The sequence below is a fragment of the Schistocerca serialis genome, chromosome 6 (assembly GCF_023864345.2).
Source record: "Schistocerca serialis cubense isolate TAMUIC-IGC-003099 chromosome 6, iqSchSeri2.2, whole genome shotgun sequence".
Taxonomy (NCBI): domain Eukaryota; kingdom Metazoa; phylum Arthropoda; class Insecta; order Orthoptera; family Acrididae; genus Schistocerca; species Schistocerca serialis.
The window spans coordinates 40,126,106-40,140,421 of record NC_064643.1 but is presented as its reverse complement, the minus strand read 5'-3'; positions in this window follow the sequence as shown (position 1 = coordinate 40,140,421).

The window sequence follows — 14,316 nt, the reverse complement described above, 5'->3', positions numbered from 1 at the left end:
ACAATATTATGGAAATGGAAGAGGATGTAGATGAAGATGAAATGGGAGATATGATACTGCGTGAAGAGTTTGAAAGAGCACTGAAAGACCTGAGTCGAAACAAGGCCCCCGGAGTAGACAATATTCCATTGGAACTACTGACGGCCGTGGGAGAGCCAGTCCTGACAAAACTCTACCATCTGGTGAGCAAGATGTATGAAACAGGCGAAATACCCTCAGACTTCAAGAAGAATATAATAATTCCAATCCCAAAGAAAGCAGGTGTTGACAGATGTGAAAATTACCGAACTATCAGCTTAATAAGTCACAGCTGCAAAATACTAACACGAATTCTTTACAGACGAATGGAAAAACTAGTAGAAGCCAACCTCGGGGAAGATCAGTTTGCATTCCGTAGAAACACTGGAACACGTGAGGCAATACTGACCTTACGACTTATCTTAGAAGAAAGATTAAGGAAAGGCAAACCTACGTTTCTAGCATTTGTAGACTTAGAGAAAGCTTTTGACAATGTTGACTGGAATACTCTCTTTCAAATTCTAAAGGTGGCAGGGGTAAAATACAGGGAGCGAAAGGCTATTTACAATTTGTACAGAAACCAGATGGCAGTTATAAGAGTCGAGGGACATGAAAGGGAAGCAGTGGTTGGGAAGGGAGTAAGACAGGGTTGTAGCCTCTCCCCGATGTTGTTCAATCTGTATATTGAGCAAGCAGTAATGGAAACAGAAGAAAAATTCGGAGTAGGTATTAAAATTCATGGAGAAGAAATAAAAACTTTGAGGTTCGCCGATGACATTGTAATTCTGTCAGAGACAGCAAAGGACTTGGAAGAGCAGTTGAATGGAATGGACAGTGTCTTGAAAAGAGGATATAAGATGAACATCAACAAAAGCAAAACAAGGATAATGGAATGTAGTCTAATTAAGTCGGGTGATGCTGAGGGAATTAGATTAGGAAATAAGGCACTTAAAGTAGTAAAGGAGTTTTGCTATTTAGGGAGCAAAATAACTGATGATGGTCGAAGTAGAGAGGATATAAAATGTAGGCTGGCAATGGCAAGGAAAGCGTTTCTGAAGAAGAGAAATTTGTTAACATCCAGTATTGATTTAAGTGTCAGGAAGTCATTTCTGAAAGTATTCGTATGGAGTGTAGCCATGTATGGGAGTGAAACATGGACGATAAATAGTTTGGACAAGAAGAGAATAGAGGCTTTCGAAATGTGGTGCTACAGAAGAATGCTGAAGATTAGATGGGTAGATCACATAACTAATGAGGAAGTATTGAATAGGATTGGGGAGAAGAGAAGTTTGTGGCACAACTTGACCAGAAGAAGGGATCGGTTGGTAGGACATGTTCTGAGGCATCAAGGGATCACCAATTTAGTATTGGAGGGCAGCGTGGAGGGTAAAAATCGTAGAGGGAGACCAAGAGATGAATACACTAAGCAGATTCAGAAGGATGTAGGTTGCAGTAGGTACTGGGAGATGAAAAAGCTTGCACAGGATAGAGTAGCATGGAGAGCTGCATCAAACCAGTCTCAGGACTGTAGACCACAACAACAACAACATCTACATTATTCCATGGTTTATTAAGTTTTCAAATTTAGACTGACTTTTTGATCACCCGGTACTTAAACTCCAAAGAAACTGGTATACGCATGCATCTATATATATAAAATCCGACTGGCTTGTAGGGCCTCCTTTCCACACTCCTGCACTCGCAGAGCAACAGCGGTGAGGCAGCAACGTGGCGGGGCAGTGAAGTGACGGCGGCGCCTTGACGCCTGGTCTATGCAACCCTCAACACTGCATTCCTAGTCTTGCTTAGCCCGGTGCCTCTGCTCCCCGGGGCTGCAGGCTCGCTGAGCAGTGTTACGGACAGAGGCTCAGGCCGCTGTCCAACTCGACAGCTCCCACTGCTCAGATCCTCGTAAACAGCGGCGGACCCTCGCCCGTTTTTATTATAATTTTAATTTTTTCTCGGCTCTGATTGGTCGCACGTGTCGCTGCCGCAGGCGGTGATAAGCGGCCGTTCTGATTTATCGCCGGGCCGGAACGCTGCGCCCGAAAACAAAACAGCTGCCTATCGTTTTTTTTCTTCTGTTCTCTCTTGTGTGACTGGCTGCGTCGCTTAGACAGCGCTGCTGATATCCTGTGGCATCAGCCCTGTGAAGAAGTTGTGGACGAGCGCTGACGGGTCAGAGGTACCGAGGGCTCGGACACGGACCACACTGTTAAGAGCGATCTCATTTCCTTCTCTTGGTTCTGATTTACTGCTATTTCACCTTCCACTTTGCTTCCAAAGGGGACTTCACACGCTCAAATATTTGTTGCGCAATGGCGTCGCTTATCGTCTACTAAAGTCATCAGCAGATCAAAGCAATTGCAAAACAATTTAGATAAGATATCTGTATGGTACAGATATTAGCAATACACTCGAAATAATGAAAAGTGTGAGGTCATGGGCACGAGTGCTAAGAGGAATCCATTAAACTTCAGTTACACGATAAATCTATCAAATCTAAGAACCATAAATTCAACTACATACCTAGGAACTTCAATAACAATCAACTTAAGTTGGAAACAAGACAAGAAAATGCTGTGAGGAAGGTGAACCAAAGATGGCGATTAATCGGCAGGACACTTAGAAGATGCAACAGCTCTAGTAAAGATACTGCCTACACTACACGCTGCTAAGTATTGCATTTTCGGGCAACAACGAAGTTATATTATGTAGCAGGTGTCATTAGAGCACAGTCAATAAAGTCATTTCTTGGAATAATGGATAAACTACGCATTCATCTTTTCGTGTTTCCCACGCTGGTCTCGTTGTGAACTCATGGCTCAATCGTCGAAAATCTAGGTAGTGATGATTCCAAGCTCGGATGCAAAGAGGCCTGGGTGTTATTCTGCGATATTCAAACGTTTTATAGATGTGTTTCATAAACCATTCTTGAAGATTAAACTTTTGCAAGTTACGACAGTGGTGATGTAAAAAAAGTAAGCAGCACTCCGAATTTAAGTTACACTTCATTTTTATTACTTTTGTTGCAACATCATAATATAAAACATACTTGAAAATATCTTCCGCACTGTTGAAGTTCACATTTCATAAACTGACTGCAATTTGCGTCTTTTCAACACGACGACCAAGACTTGACTCTCTAACAACCGCTTACGTGCCCAAAAATCAGTGTTACAAGTACGTCAAAGATCATAGTGGCAAAAGAAAGAATACACATAAGAGTAATATCATTGCAATATATACATATAGATGTATCGAAGTACCTCTACATTAATGAAATCAAATCTGAATGTGGTCACAGAAATATGTTAAATATTTTACAGAAAAACAGTAGAATGTTGCTGGTATCGAGAGGTTGAGGTGAGGTGCCGTAATGGTTACGTAATTCAAGTACCATTACAAGTGCTGCTAAAAACCATCATCATAATGAAACAAGGAAAATTCGAGCACGCACAGAAAGATACATGTACTCGTTTTATCCGCGCTGATTTAACTGTTTTCCCCGTACGGTGAGCCTATGAAGACTCTGCTGCTTTACAGTACATGGCTGCGAGCGGCCTCACGCAATGGGAATGCAACGCACGAAAGAATAACAGCTGGCGCTGCCTGCTACCAAGGCTCCGTGTGAGAACACCTCTGAGCGCGGGAATCTTATTTTAAAAGGAGATTTTAAAACCGGTCAATTTCTGCAAAAAAATTTCATCTCGACAATTTTGACCTTCTTCCGTAAACTACTTTAGATCCCCTCAAGTTGTTGCCTACAGTTATTTGTTTGTACATTTGAAAGTTCTTAGCGTCACGGTTCCGATGGTTGAATCGGTAGGTCATAGGTGCGTTGTCGCTGGTTCAAAGCTACGAACTGACTTTGTTTTTTTTTCCATTTGTGAAGCTGAAACCGGCTCCAAAGTGGCTTCGTTGAGATGGTGGTTAGTGTTTAACGTCCCGTCGACAACGAGGTCATTAGAGACGGAGCGCAAGCTCGGGTTAGGGAAGGATTGGGAAGGAAATCGGCCGTGCCCTTTCAAAGGAACCATCCCGGCATTTGCCTGAAACGATTTAGGGAAATCACGGAAAACCTAAATCAGGATGGCCGGAGACGGGATTGAACCGTCGTCCTCCCGAATGCGAGTCCAGTGTGCTAACCACTGCGCCACCTCGCTCGGTGGCTTCGTTGAGAAAAACGCATCAACGGTACTACGAAATTTAACCGCCCAACACTATGCACTTCCCACTCATTTTTCTTTTAAATATTCTTTTAAATATTTCTAAGACGTGGCACCAGTTTGTTGTTTGAGGGCCCAGGTACTCTTTCGGCAGGTAGGGACCTACCCACTAGCAGGTGCAAGCCAGTCTGATGAAAAATTCACAGTAAAATATGGGAAGATTCTCAGTACATGATACATACGAGGCAATTCTATACGCGTCTTCTTTTAAATATACCCGGGAAACCAGAGTGCCATGTGGAATAGACTGTACGTCACTTTAGAAAGGGCCGTACAACTCCGGAAAGCGCACAGAATAACACGGAACCACTGCAACGAACGACTGACAGACACATCTCACCGTTTTGTTTTGGCTGAAGCATTACATGCGAGAGAAACTCTCGTCTCTAGGAGGCCACTCACAAATTGATGAACCTGGGAACGAAAGACGAGCAAAAAATTTTCAGAAAAATGTATGGTCCCATTAATACCAGTCGCGTAAGGGTTGAAAGGAAATTGAAGAGCTATACATAACAGTTCAGTGGTGCAATACGCAGACGACGCTTAAGTTCTATGCTCATGTCTGCAGTATGGACAGCAGTAGTTTAACTAAAAACACCTACTTAATACAATAAATTCAAAGGTGTACAAATCACTTGACTAGAGGAGATTAAGCAATACGTAGGATAAATGAATGCCACAGAAGATAATCACGAGGGAACGGAAAGCATTTGGAATCCTAATAGCAAATTACGCAATCGTGAAAAACGTACAAAGACCACTCGAAAACAATGAAGTGGTCTTCGTGAAGAAAATAAGAAAATTCAGTTGTCAGACCAAGCTAACAAGTTCAAAGGCGTAATTTAACTTAACGTCAACTAATAATAATAGTAGTGGGCCTATAATTATAAATTATACTTATTCAAGACATTACAGATTTTTATTTTATAAATCTGATCGGTTGAAAACTGCGATGTAAGTATTGCCTAAAGAACAGGGGCTCAAGATACTTTAGTGTGCAGAATAAAGTGATGCTCTAGGAGCAGGCGAATATGGAGAGCAAGATGAGTGTGGCATTGAAGAGGATGTGATAGTCGTCGATGAATTGGTGTCTGATGAGAAGAACGTGACGTTGCACCTCCACAATCCACCCCAAAGGTTCCCACTACCAGAAGACGACTACGCTCTGTTTGTCCCAGTAATGACGGGAGGGGGAGAGGCAACGGCTAGGTGTAAATAACGTAACCGATTTATTTACTGTTCACGTAAAGCTCTGTGTAAATTATCACGTGAAAAAATTATTTTACTACTCGTTGAGTTGTTTATAATAATTTAGTAGCGATAAGAAATGAATTTCTATAATAGAATAGTTGTTTTATTTATTTTTATAACTCGGTTACGAAATTCTCAACATAGTGTTCTCGGATAATGCGCTGGTCCACTGCGCTGACATTTCATCCAAGACGTTTCATTGTGTATATAGTTTGCGTATATTATTTGTCAAATTAAACACCTACATTAAAACCTCGAATGAAATAAAACCATATTAGGATACTCGCTATTTATAGGATGCAGAAAATAAAGGAGATTCAAATTCCGAACCATTCCTTGCTACATGAAACGGGCTCATGGATCTCTTATTTATTTATTGGTTTTTGTTTTATCACCACATACCCAATCGTAGGTTATACATCAGTAACAACTGTCACCCCCCCATGAACCACGGACCTTGCCGTTGGTGGGGAGGCTTGCGTGCCTCAGCGATACAGATAGCCGTACCGTAGGTGCAACCACAACGGAGGGGTATCTGTTGAGAGGCCAGACAAACGTGTGGTTCCTGAAGAGGGGCAGCAGCCTTTTCAGTAGTTGCAAGGGCAACAGTCTGGATGATTGACTGATCTGGCCTTGTAACAATAACCAAAACGGCATTGCCGTGCCGGTACTGCGAACGGCTGAAAGCAAGGGGAAACTACAGCCGTAATTTTTCCCGAGGGCATGCAGCTTTACTGTATGATTACATGATGATGGCGTCCTCTTGGGTAAAATATTCCGGAGGTAAAATAGTCCCCCATTCGGATCTCCGGGCGGGGACTACTCAAGAGGATGTCGTTATCAGGAGAAAGAAAACTGGCGTTCTACGGATCGGAGCGTGGAATGTCAGATCCCTTAATCGGGCAGGTAGGTTAGAAAATTTAAAAAGGGAAATGGATAGGTTGAAGTTAGATATAGTGGGAATTAGTGAAGTTCGGTGGCAGGAGGAACAAGACTTCTGGTCAGGTGACTACAGGGTTATAAACACAAAATCAAATAGGGGTAATGCAGGAGTAGGTTTAATAATGAATAGGAAAATAGGAATGCGGGTAAGCTACTACAAACAGCATAGTGAACGCATTATTGTGGCCAAGATAGATACGAAGCCCACACCTACTACAGTAGTACAAGTTTATATGCCAACTAGCTCTGCAGATGACGAAGAAATTGAAGAAATGTATGATGAAATAAAAGAAATTATTCAGATTGTGAAGGGAGACGAAAATTTAATAGTCATGGGTGATTGGAATTCGAGTGTAGGAAAAGGGAGAGAAGGAAACATAGTAGGTGAATATGGATTGGGGGACAGAAATGAAAGAGGAAGCCGCCTGGTAGAATTTTGCACAGAGCACAACATAATCATAAGTAACACTTGGTTTAAGAATCATGAAAGAAGGTTGTATACATGGAAGAACCCTGGAGATACTAAAAGGTATCAGATAGATTATATAATGGTAAAACAGAGATTTAGGAACCAGGTTTTAAATTGTAAGACATTTCCAGGGGCAGATGTGGACTCTGACCACAATCTATTGGTTATGACCTGTAGATTAAAACTGAAGAAACTGCAAAAAGGTGGGAATTTAAGGAGATGGGACCTGGATAAACTAAAAGAACCAGAGGTTGTACAGAGATTCAAGGAGAGCATAAGGCAGCAACTGACAGGAATGGGGGAAATAAATACAGTAGAAGAAGAATGGGTAGCTTTGAGGGATGAAGTAGTGAAGGCAGCAGAGGATCAAGTAGGTAAAAAGACGAGGGCTAGTAGAAATCCTTGGGTAACAGAAGAAATATTGAATTTAATTGATGAAAGGAGAATATATAAAAATGCAGTAAGTGAAACAGACAAAAAGGAATACAAACGTCTCAAAAATGAGATCGACAGGAAGTGCAAAATGGCTAAGCAGGGATGGCTAGAGGACAAATGTAAGGATGTAGAGGCCTATCTCACTAGGGGTAAGATAGATACCGCCTACAGGAAAATTAAAGAGACCTTTGGAGATAAGAGAACGACTTGTATGAATATCAGGAGCTCAGATGGAAACCCAGTTCTAAGCAAAGAAGGAAGAGCAGAAAGGTGGAAGGAGTATATAGAGGATCTATACAAGGGCGATGTACTTGAGGACAATATTATGGAAATGGAAGAGGATGTAGATGAAGATGAAATGGAAGATATGATACTGCGTGAAGAGTTTGACAGAGCACTGAAAGACCTGAGTCGAAACAAAGCCCCCGGAGTAGACAATATTCCATTGGAACTACTGACGGCCGTGGGAGAGCCAGTCCTGACAAAACTCTACCATCTGGTGAGGAAGATGTATGAGACAGGCGAAATACCCTCAGACTTCAAGAAGAATATAATAATTCCAATCCCAAAGAAAGCAGGTGTTGACAGATGTGAAAATTACCGAACTATCAGCTTAATAAGTCACAGCTGCAAAATACTAACACGAATTCTTTACAGACGAATGGAAAAACTAGTAGAAGCCAACCTCGGGGAAGATCAGTTTGCATTCCGTAGAAACACTGGAACACGTGAGGCAATACTGACCTTACGACTTATCTTAGAAGAAAGATTAAGGAAAGGCAAACCTACGTTTCTAGCATTTGTAGACTTAGAGAAAGCTTTTGACAATGTTGACTGGAATACTCTCTTTCAAATTCTGAAGGTGGCAGGGGTAAAATACAGGGAGCGAAAGGCTATTTACAATTTGTACAGAAACCAGATGGCAGTTATAAGAGTCGAGGGACATGAAAGGGAAGCAGTGGTTGGGAAGGGAGTAAGACAGGGTTGTAGCCTCTCCCCGATGTTGTTCAATCTGTATATTGAGCAAGCAGTAAAGGAAACAAAAGAAAAATTCGGAGTAGGTATTAAAATTCATGGAGAAGAAATAAAAACTTTGAGGTTCGCTGATGACATTGTAATTCTGTCAGAGACAGCAAAGGACTTGGAAGAGCAGTTGAATGGAATGGACAGTGTCTTGAAAGGAGGATATAAGATGAACATCAACAAAAGCAAAACAAGGATAATGGAATGTAGTCTAATTAAGTCGGGTGACGCTGAGGGAATTAGATTAGGAAATGAGGCACTTAAAGTAGTAAAGGAGTTTTGCTATTTGGGGAGCAAAATAACTGATGATGGTCGAAGTAGAGAGGATATAAAATGTAGGCTGGCAATGGCAAGGAAAGCGTTTCTGAAGAAGAGAAATTTGTTAACATCCAGTATTGATTTAAGTGTCAGGAAGTCATTTCTGAAAGTATTCGTATGGAGTGTAGCCATGTATGGAAGTGAAACATGGACGATAAATAGTTTGGACAAGAAGAGAATAGAAGCTTTCGAAATGTGGTGCTACAGAAGAATGCTGAAGATTAGATGGGTAGATCACATAACTAATGAGGAAGTATTGAATAGGATTGGGGAGAAGAGAAGTTTGTGGCGCCACTTGACCAGAAGAAGGGATCGGTTGGTAGGACATGTTCTGAGGCATCAAGGGATCACCAATTTAGTATTGGAGGGGAGCGTGGAGGGTAAAAATCGTAGAGGGAGACCAAGAGATGAATACACTAAGCAGATTCAGAAGGATGTAGGTTGCAGTAGGTACTGGGAGATGAAAAAGCTTGCACAGGATAGAGTAGCATGGAGAGCTGCATCAAACCAGTCTCAGGACTGAAGACCACAACAACAACAACAACTGTCAGTTTTGAGTATTATCTATGTAGAGATTTAAGTCCATTCACAGCAAAAGAAGTAAAAATTTTATGAAATTGGTGTGTTTGCACTAGGATTATTTATATAGGAAATTTAAATTAATGTCAGCTACAACAAAACGTGTATTATTGTTAACAAAATAGATGTGTAGAAGCACGCTTCACGTTATGTACGGAGAAAAGCCACTGCCCTTTGTGGTTGGTGGGCAGACGCGGAGTGCAAATGGCGACAGCGTAATTGGTGAGTCTTGTGAAGATGGCGCCCGATGTTCGAGAAACATTTTTTTCTGAGTTTGTTACAGATATTCTACAGTTATTTGAGCAGAAGTTGAATAATTGTGCAAATTTCTGCAGAGAAACCGAAAGTAGTCGGAAAAATTTTACTCCTGTAAGAAAATATATTCGCCAGTTTGCGAAAAACAATTATGATCGCAATTCTGAATAGCTTTCCAGGAAACCTACAGAAAAACCTTACTGATATTTTTCGCGCAAGTAACAGTTTATGAGGCAGTTTTAGTTAAGAGGGACACACTTCCACTGCACAAAAAAATTTCGTACAACACTTCTGAACAGTGCCCCAAGAGTTCTACTGAAAACGGTCAGTTAAGCCCTTACTCGAAGTCGGGAAAGTTTCTTCTCAGATGGCAGGGTGGCTCTGGTCCAACCTACTCGTTAACCACCTGCGGAAGACTATACGGTGCTACGCAGTCTAACATGAGTCAGCGGTTTAAAGTAAAATCGTGGCAGAGGTAGATTTTGCAATGCTTTTTTAAAGATTGTGGTAGCGTACATTTAATTTGCAGTGCAAAGCGTTGTAGATTCTGAAGTACTACGGAGATACTGTGGTGTTCTCTTAATTCATTTACTGGAGGTAGCGGAAACTAATTTTGACGTCTGGAAGGCGATCGTGACCACGAACCAGTTCCAGAATACTTATTGAACAGAGGAATGTCTTTGCGTTCTGTTAAGAGGAAAGGAGAACATTTGGACGACATGTGTTTAAAGCTTACTCGTAAGGAAGTAGCTAACAACCAGACAACAAAGGAGTACGTTATTAACTATGAAGTGGTTGGTTCAAATGGCTCTGAGCACTATGGGACTCAACTGCTGAGGTCATAAGTCCCATAGAAGTTAGAACTACTTAAACCTAACTAACCTAAGGACAACACACACATCCATGCCCGAGGCACGATTCGAACCTGCGACCGTAGCGGTCGCGCGGTTCCAGACTGTAGCGCCAGAACCGCTCGGCCACCAGTGGCCGGCAACTATAAAGTGTGTAAGCAGTACAGGCAACAGCTCGCTTGAACAGTGTGGTTATGGTCGTTCAGTTGGGTGGGGCTGCCATGCAGTCGCCGCTATAGCTTAACCGATGTTTACGAACCGTAACTGCCACAAAAATGTACAATCTACCGGGATTGAAACGTCTTCTCGGATTGGAAGAATACGACGACAGAGACATTACCTTCACTCCGTCGCATCCCGTTGCTGTCATCACAACTCCACTGCGATTTTGTTTTGTGTGGTGAAAGCGGGTCCCTCATTATTGCGATTATCTCATAAACCAGTTGTTGTTGTTGTCGTCTTCAGTCCAGAGACTGGTTTGATACAGCTCTCCATGCTACTCTATCCTGTGCAAGCTTCTTCATCTCCCAGTACTTCCTTGGTCTCTCTCTACGATTTTTACCCTCCGCGCTGCCCTCCAGTACTAAATTGGTAATCCCTTGATGCCTCAGAACATGTCCTACCAACCGATCCCTTCTTCTAGTCAAGTTGTGCCACAAACTCCTCTTCTCCCCAATCCTATTCAATACCTCCTCGTTAGTTACGTGATCTACCCATCTAATCTACAGCATTCTTCTGTTGCACCACATTTCGAAGCTTCTATTCTCTTCTTGTCCAAACTATTTATCGTCCATGTTTCACTCCCATACATGGCTACACTCCATAGAAATACTTTCAGAAACGACTTCCTGACACTTAAATCTATACCCGATGTTAACAAATTTCTATTCTTCAGAAACGCTTTCCTTGCCATTGCCAGTCTACATTTTATATCCTCTCTACTTCGACCATCATCAGTTATTTTGCTCCCCAAATAGCAAAACTCCTTTACTACTTTAAGTGTCTCATTTCCTAATCTAATTCCCTCAGCATCACCCGACTTAATTCGACTACATTCCATTATCCTTGTTTTGCTTTTGTTCAAATGGTTCAAATGGCTCTGAGCACTATGCGACTTAGCTTCGGAGGTCATCAGTCGCCTAGAACTTAGAGCTAGTTAATCCTAACTAACCTAAGGACATCACACACATGCATGCCCGAGGCAGGATTCGAACCCGCGACCGTAGCGGTCACTCGGTTCCAGACTGTAACGCCTAGAACCGAACGGCCACTCCAGCCGGCTTTGCTTTTGTTGATGTTCATCTTATATACTCCTTTCAAGACACTACCCATTCCATTCAACTGCTCTTCCAGGTCCTTTGCTGTCTCTGACAGAATTACAATGTCATCGGCGAACCTCAAAGATTTTATTTCTTCTCCATGCATTTTAATACCTACTCCAAATTTATCTTTCGTCTCCTTCACTGCTTGCTCAATATACAGATTGAATAACATCGGGGAGAGGCTACAACCCTGTCCCACTCCCTTCCCAACCACTGCTTCCCTTTATCTCCCTCGACTCTTATAACTGTCATCTGGTTTCTGTACAAATTGCCGGCCGGAGTGGCCGTGCGGTTCTAGGCGCTACAATCTGGAACCTAGCGACCGCTACGGTCGCAGGTTCGAATCCTGCCTCGGGCATGGATGTGTGTGATGTCCTTAGGTTACTTCGGTTTAATTAGTTCTAATTTCTTGGTGACTGATGACCTCAGAAGTTAAGTCGCGTAGTGCTCAGAGCCATTTTTTTTTGTACAAATTGTAAATAGTCTTTCGGTCCCTGTATTTTATCCCTGTCACCTTCAGAATTTGAAAGAGAGTATTCCAGTCAACATTGTCAAAAGCTTCATAAACCAGTACCTGCACAAAAAATGTCATTATGGTTTTCTGCAGACGTCTCGAGGCGCTATTCAGAATTGTGATTTTTTTTTTCGAAAATTGGGAATTAAGTTTATTGTTACAGACTTCAAATTTCCCAGGAGTGAGGAACGCAACGCTACGAGAGTAACGAAACGCGATGCTTGCCAGTTATTCGTCTCCGGGCGATGAGTGTTAGCACCAGGTGCAATACGAAAAGTTAACGATTCGACGGGAATCGGGTAGGACTTTCCCTGCAACGAGACGTTGCGGGGAGCAGCGGATCGTTACTTGGAGCTGCGCGGAACACTCGTTGTTGACGGACGAATACGTACGAGAAGCAGCGGGCCTTCCGCGCGCTGAATGAAACGAAGACACGCGTCAGCCCGACTCACAATCCGGACTGATTCAGGTTGCACCCCTGTCAGAGTGACGCGACAGTCGACTGTTTTAAACAGTCGATTAGCCAGTCGAATCTCTTCTCGTTCAGTCGGTGCTATCAGTGGAATGAAACAACCGAATGTATCTAGTCTCTTTGGCCACCAACTGTACGAACGTTTTTGACTGACTCTGCGTTTTAGTCCTGAATGACATTTTCACTCTGCAGCGGAGTGTGCGCTGATATGAAACTTCCTGGCAGATTAAAACTGTGTGCCGGGCCGAGACTCGAACTCGGGACCTTGGCCTATAGCTGGTAAGTGCTCTACCAACTGAGCTACCCAAGCACGACTCACGCCCCGTCCTCACAGCTTTACTTCTGCCAGTACCTCGTCTCCTACCTTCCAAACTTTACAGAAGCTCTCCCATGAACTAGCACTCCTGAAAGAAAGGATATTGCGGAGAAATGGCTTAGCGACAGCCTGGGGGATGTTTCCAGAATGAGATTTTCACTCTGCAGCGGAGTGTGCGCTGATGTGAAACTTCCTGGCAGATTAAAACTGTGTGCAGAAGTAAAGCTGTGAGGACGGGGCGTGAGTCGTGCTTGGGTAGCTCAGTTGGTAGAGACTTTCCCGCGATAGGCAAAGGTCCCGAGTTCGAGTCTCGGCCCGGCACACAGTTTTAATCTGCCAGGAAGTTTCTGCGTTTTTGTGTTTTCACGAAAGTGCTCGTACAGACTCTTCGGATGTACATGAGCCATGACTAGGGCTGCCGACTTTTTGCAGCACAAATTACGTACTCTATTTTGAGGAGTGCTAAATAAAAAGTATAGCTGAAGTATTTTAAAAATGTATGTATTTACTTACTTGAGACGAACGTTTCGTACTTCTGGAGTTAAATATCAGTATTTGGTTCTATTGCAAGTGTAATTAGTGGTGCTGCACTGGAAAAATATCTTTGAATAAATGAAGAATTAATTTTAGGATTCCGTGGCTCAAACTGTAAAACGGAAGCCTTATAGGATCGCTTCGTTATGAGTCTATCTGACTGTAAAGAATCATTTTTCGTAGGAACAGGCGGACGAATCACACTCAGATTTATACCACGTGTTCGAAAGAACATAATCGCCTTAACTGTGGTCGGCCTTGGGGCGGATCCAGGATCTCGGTCAGGCGGGGGGGAGGGGGGGGGAAATTTTTTGGTACCTGCCTTCCAAAAAATTAATTCCAAATAAAACCATTAATACTCTACACGCGCGCACGCACACACACACACACACACACACATATTATGTATATATATATATATATATATATATATATATATATATATATATATATATATAAATGGGAGATAGGATACTCCGTGAAGAGTTTGACAGAGCACTGAAATACCTGAGTCGAAACAAGGCCCCGGGAGTAGACAACATTCCATTGGAACTACTGTGACAGCCTTGGGAGCCAGTCCTGACAAAACTCTACCATCTGGTGAGCAAGATGTATGAGACAGGTGAAATACCCTCAGACTTCAAGAAGAATATAATAATTCCAATCCCAAACAAAGCAGGTGCTGACAGATGTGAAAATTACCGAACAATCAGTTTAATAAGTCACGGCTGCAAAATACTAACGCGAATTTTTTACAGACGAATGGAGGAACTGGTAGAAGCCGACCT